Source organism: Natator depressus, chromosome 6 (assembly GCF_965152275.1).
Source record: "Natator depressus isolate rNatDep1 chromosome 6, rNatDep2.hap1, whole genome shotgun sequence".
NCBI classification, from domain to species: Eukaryota; Metazoa; Chordata; order Testudines; family Cheloniidae; genus Natator; species Natator depressus.
In genome coordinates this window covers 30,273,325-30,279,324 of record NC_134239.1, presented here as the reverse complement: position 1 = coordinate 30,279,324, position 6,000 = coordinate 30,273,325, and the positions used below count along the sequence as shown (strand labels likewise).

General features: G+C 46.2%; 1 protein-coding gene across 2 annotated transcripts in view; it reads left to right on the top strand.

The window, feature by feature from the left end:
• Window positions 1–959: 959 nt before the first annotated feature.
• NUCB2 (nucleobindin 2) overlaps window positions 960–6,000 on the top strand; it is a 43,739-nt gene continuing 38,698 nt past the window's right edge. Inside the window, exon 1 of one of the 2 annotated variants that reach the window (XM_074954926.1) lies at window positions 960–1,159. The gene's annotated coding sequence lies outside the window, so the exon portion shown is untranslated. The remainder of the gene's footprint in view (window positions 1,160–6,000) is intronic. The other variant, XM_074954927.1, reaches the window with a different exon arrangement.

Sequence of the window (6,000 nt, the reverse complement as noted above, 5' to 3'; positions counted from 1 at the left end):
GACCATCCCTGTGAATAATGATTGCTCTAAAGAGTCAGGGCAGGTCTACCCTCAAACCATGGCAGTGGCAGCTGCAGTGCTTCAATGAAGACTCTACTACGGGACAGGAGAAGCCCTCCTCTAGAGGCAATAGCTACATCAACAGAAGAAGCCCTCCGGTCAACATAGCACTGTCTACACCAGGAGTTAGGTTGGCCTAACTGCATCGCTCAGGGCTGTGGCCTTTTCCACATCCCTGAGCGACGTAGTTACACCGATGTAAGTTTGCAGTGTAGACCTGGCCTGTCTCTCTGAAGAAGGGGGCCCATGCTTTGTGAACAAGCCAGGGATCATACAGGACAGAAAGCGCGACATAAACACCAAGTTGTTATTATCATTAGAAACCATTATCCCTGTTGCTGGGATCACCCTCCTCTCCCCCATCACAAATAAACCACGTCTGAGGAGGCAGCTGTTTCAGGGATGCCTTTGCTGGGTCAGTTCAGGCAAAATGAGCCGCTGGGACCAGCCGCAAGTTGCAACCCTCTCAACCCTACTCGCGACTCCCAGCCTCTGCAGCCAGCCAGCCCCGCCCCCGGGCTCCCAGTCCGCGGGCCCAGCAGCGACCACCGCACTCCCCGCCGGCTCCCAGCCGCTAGGACCAGCAACCCCCGGGTCCCAGGACAGGGGGAGGCACATGCACGCCGGGGCCAGGCTCCGCCCATGGGCGCGGGGCGGGGCGGGGCGCTCGGCCGCGGGGCGGGGCGCGGCTCAGCCCGTGCGGGGAGACCTGCCCCGGCCCAGCCGAGAGGTGAACGAGCCCCGCCCCCTCTGCCGGCGCCGCCACGTACCTTCTCGCCTCAACCCTGCTTGAAACCTGCTTTCCCTGCCGCGCAGCCTAACCCGCGGCCCCGCGGCCGCCCAATCAGAACCCTACGCGAGGACCAGAAGCGGGTCAGGCCCCGCCAATCGGCGCTGCCCCGGAGGCGGGTCCTATTGCTATAGGAACCGGAGCGGGGTCTGGCGGAGAGCTGCTGCTGCTGCGGGGGGTACCGGCGAAGCGGCGGCGGCGGGTTCTGGTCGCGCTGTCAGGAGCGGCTGCGGAGCCCTGCCCGGCACGGCCCCTGCCCGAGAGGTCTCTGCGCTGGGTCCTGCCCCTGGCGCCCAGAGCGAGAGGAAGGTGAGAGCCCCGAGCCTGGGCGCGGGAAGGGAGCGGGTTGCGTACGGGGCTCTCTGCGCGGTCCTCCTGCCTCTCGGCGCCCGGGTCCCGGGTGACCGGCCCCCACGCGAGGTTTCCCCACCCTCGGGCTAGCAGCGTCCTGCCCAGCGCGATTGCTGCGGGAGCCGTCGGGTTTACCCGAAGAGCCCCGGGATGTGGTGTGTCCAAATGATGTCTCAGGATGGGACCGCGAGACGCTCCATGGGGACTTGGGGGACCTGAATGCCAGGGCAGGAGAGGACAGGCTCGGGGGGGGAGAAATAGGGGCGGGCTGGGGCAAAAGAAAATTTAGGTTGAAGCTCAGCTAAACTTACCGAGGTCTGCCCCTTTGGGGCGCAGGCTTCCCTAGGAAGGCAGTGCCAGCCCCAGCCCTGGGGGAAAAGTGCTACAGAGCGGGGACGGAGCAATTCTGCACTGGCAGGTGCAGCGGGCTAATGGGTCTCGTGTTGATTTCATTTATGGGATTCTCTGAAAAACTCCTTTTCCGCTTCTCCTACAAGTTGAGGATAAGGGCTAATAGTGCTTTTTAAAAACAACAACAACAAAAAACCCTGTAGGCCTGATGTGCTACCAGATATCCGAAATAAAATATAGGTGCTTATCTTGTTACCTGTCGCAACAATACGCGCTAACTACCCTGCATGGTCAAACTCCTGCTTTACAGTATAGATAAGCACAGTTGACTCTACCCTGTGAGCAGAAAATGTTTGTATTGAAAATGGTTACATATGTTATAATGGTAAGTATGTAACAAACTCACTTCTCCAAAATAGGCTGGAAAGATGAGAGAATTTTTAGTACATGTCAGAGAATGTGACTTTTCTGGGTAACAGGGAAATTTTAGATAACTAGCAGATATTCTTAGGGACCGATCCCTTAAGTTCTTATGCAAAATAAATAGTCGTTACTCATCTATGCAATCCCCATTGAAGAAGTGGGTCTGAAGAAATGACACTTGAGCAACCCCTGGTTGTGTGTGTGTGTGTAAGCAGAGCTAGTTTTAACATTGTGGCAGGATGGTTGCTTACCCTGCAGCAGATGACTGTTGATTGAGGGTTTATTGTGCAATCACAGTGTGGGCTGTGGTTTTCTAGTTCTTCCAGTAAACCAAAAATCCCCAAAGCTGCTGCTCTTAAAAATACTACGATTTTATAGTGTAATGGTCCAAACCACTGCAGCTTACAATAGTGCTACTGGTGTTGTGGGCAGATAAGGTAGAATACTGTAGTGTAAGTCTAACCAAGTATGCAAAGGAAATATTACAGAAGAAAAAGTTTAATAGTGTCTGTGAAAATGTCAATTTCTTTCCAAACTTTCACAAGAACACAACTGTATGGCTTTCAGAACAGTTTGGGTGTGTGACACATTTCAGTGTGGGTGGATTGGGGTTCACACTGGCACTACCTGTGATTTAAATATTATTTGTGGGAAAGATAGCATCCAGTATTTTCAAGCTCAAAGCATCATAGTAACTAAGAAATTGTTCCAGTTTACCACTGAATGAGATGACATGAAGGTGGTTTACTTGAAAAAAATTAAATTAATAATCAAAATGGTCCTACAATGGCCTTGATGTTGCAGCCATTCTGGCCCAGATCCCCAGCCCAGACAAGCAGGGGGAAGACTCTTACTCCCAAGGTTATATAGCAGTGGACGAACCATTCCTTAAGGTTTACTCGGGCCCAATTTCTGGAACAGTTCTTATGTCCATTACACAATACCCCACAAAGGGTGAGGAGAAAATCCACATGTTCCACTCAACCCCATCCGGTAGGTTACCACACAGGGAACTTGTACAGAGCAAGGTACCACACAGGCAGTGCACTTATTACGCAACAGAACTGCCCTAGTTCTACGGGACAGAATCTCTGCATTTAGAGTAAGGGCTATATTTTCTCATTTGTATGTGGAATGTCTTTGGACTCAAAAGTAATTCAGAATTGATTATTATGAAAATAAAGGATATAAATACCTAAACCTATGTTTAAACAATATAATAATCACAGAAACCAACAAAAGCAAGGAAACACAAAATTAAGGATTGCATTCTCCCCCTTTGGTCTGTACATAATTTTCACTAACACTGAGCATTATGCATGCAATTTGTGTCTAATTCATTTACTTAATGGAGGGTTTGATTAAAAAGCAGTTTTAACATCCAGTACAAAAGCAATCAGTATAAATTTGTTAGTTGTGGCTTGATGTTGTTATGTGGATTGTTAAGTAATCTTTACCTTGGCACACGAAATTATGTACAAAAACAAAATCTGGGCTCTTAGTCGTTTAAAATAAGATTTCTTTAAGGGGAGACTTCAACAAAGTTGATTGTAGTGTTTCTGAATGTAAAAATGAGCTAATGTAAAATAAGAAAGGAGTTATAATAAACCATTTAGGTTTTTTAGACATTCTAGACCTCAGATACATCTATACAACGCCAGTGCAATCATTGTAGTTGTACAGGTAAAAGGGAAACATTTGGCTCACTATCACAAACTTATTTTACATATCGCAGATGTGAAAATATTGACCCTTATTTCTAGCGATATGCTGACTAAACAAATGTTTTAAGAAAGAAAGATAATGTAGTTCATTGCTAACTTAAAAGCCCTTCTATCAGGGTTGCCATAAATTGAACTTCTGTACATCAAAGGTGTTTGCCTAGTGATGTCTTGTACTTCTATCTTTTTTTTTATTTGCTCAGTAGCCAAAATAAATATCACAGAAGCTCTTGTAATATACATACTAATATAATATACATACTACACAATCTACATCTCTGTATGTACTATTGGGGAACATTCTGGCTCTGGAACTGCTTGCGTATAGCCAAAGTCACTGTAGAGCATTTAGTGCCATATCCTGCTCCTAGTGAAGTTGATGACAAAACTCACACTAACTTGAGAGGGACCTGAATTTGGCTCTTACAATGTATGATTTAAAGGTCGCTTGAAGAATTAAACAATTTTTATCACATTAGAACAGTGTCAACTGTAATCAAGTCCAGATGTTTTTCTGCATAATAAATATCAGTTTAGTAAACAGGCGTATGTATTTTATGACTATATGTATAGTGCTGTCAACGTATGTTGTGCTTTACAAACAGAACAAGGCATGTTTTTTGCTGATTATCTGAGAAGAGTTAGCCACCCTGGAGAACAAGTTGAAAGGATGAATCAGCTTTGGACAGCAGCCATGGGGAGGGGAAGGAAGGACGGATAAGAAGATGGCAAAGCAAAAAACATAAAAAGCGAGAAAAAGGAAACATATGGGGGAAAATTATAGTGCTACCTTTGTACTTATTATTTATTAAGAATAGTTTTAATATTAAAAATTACCTTACAAAGTGCTCCATGAAGGTAGATAATAGAGGGTTGCTGCTCCAGAGAACTTATAATTTAAATGGAACATGAGCACACCGTGGTGTTGCCACGTCACTTGTAACTTTTAGACCAGTGGTTAGAGCACTCCCTTGGGATGCGGGAGACACTGGCTTCAATTCCCCCATCTGCCTGATGGAAATAAAGAGTTGAACGTAGGTCTCCTACCTCTCAGGACAGTGCCCTAACCACTGGGCTCTGGGATATTTTGGGTCCCTCTGATGCTGTTGCACTTTGGGTAAGTAAATAAATAGTCACTGGAGCAGGGGGAAATGGATCCTGGGGTCTCTCCCAATAAGTGTCTCTAGTCCTCAGGCTATGGTCATTCTCACTTTCTCTGGCCCAATGAGCATGTAAGCATTTATCCAAAATGGATCAGCTTCAACAGGAGAGATTAAAGCTAAACTTGCATCAGAATATCCTAGAGGTTAGGACACTCTCCTGAGAGCTGGAAGACCCATGTTCAAATGCTTTCTTCCCACCAGGTAGAAGGAGGAATTGAACCTTGGTCTCTCATATCCCAGATGCGTGTGCTAACCCCTGGGCTAAAAGTTAAAAAGGAGGAATCACTGGTGCTGTCATCTCCTCTTCTGACCAGTTTGTTTGGGCCCTGATTTAGTAGGCATGCTCAGAGCACACCTACCAGTTTGGGCCCCAGAGGCAAGATAGGTGGGGAGAATGCCTATCTTCACCTAGTTTGAGGATCTCACTGGGGCTTAGGTGTGAGATATGTTGCCCCTATGCCCAATGGCAGAAATTAATATGCTTAGGGGACTTCTATGGTGAAAACATAGGTGCCAAGGGATTTTAGACAGCTACAGGTCTAGTGAGCAGCTGAGCAGGGGTTTTGAGAATCTCAGAAGTTCTTAAATTTGGGTTGAAGTACCTTAAGTGAGGAGTTGGGTGCCAAAGTGACTTGCCCAAGGCTACAGAAGGGGTCTTTTTAATAACTGAGAGAAATACTTAGGAGTTCTTAGCTTACCGGTCCTGAATTTAAAAGACCCTTAGGTAGATCTACTACCTATCCGTCAAATCTCTCTCTTGGTTTTTATATGCATTATTTCATCAGATAATGCTCATCTCCAAAGTACAGTAATAAAGTAGGAAATCATAGCATGATTCTGGATATAACCAAGATGGCTGGCATCACTAATCGTGTGCTTTATTACTTCCACATCAGATGAAGCAGTTAGGGGTCAGATTTTCTAGTGTAGAAACCAATTTGTGTGTCCCATATTAAGCCTGCATCTATGCGCACATTTACTAGGATTGCAAAGACAATTTGGCAAATGTGCCCATACAAACTGCCGGTTAGGATGCTTTGCTGTTCCATTGCATGCCTGGCTATTCAGCTGTCAAGTTTACACATGTTGCCATCATTGTGTACACAGATATTGTTATACAAATATTAGTGAGCCTCAGTTT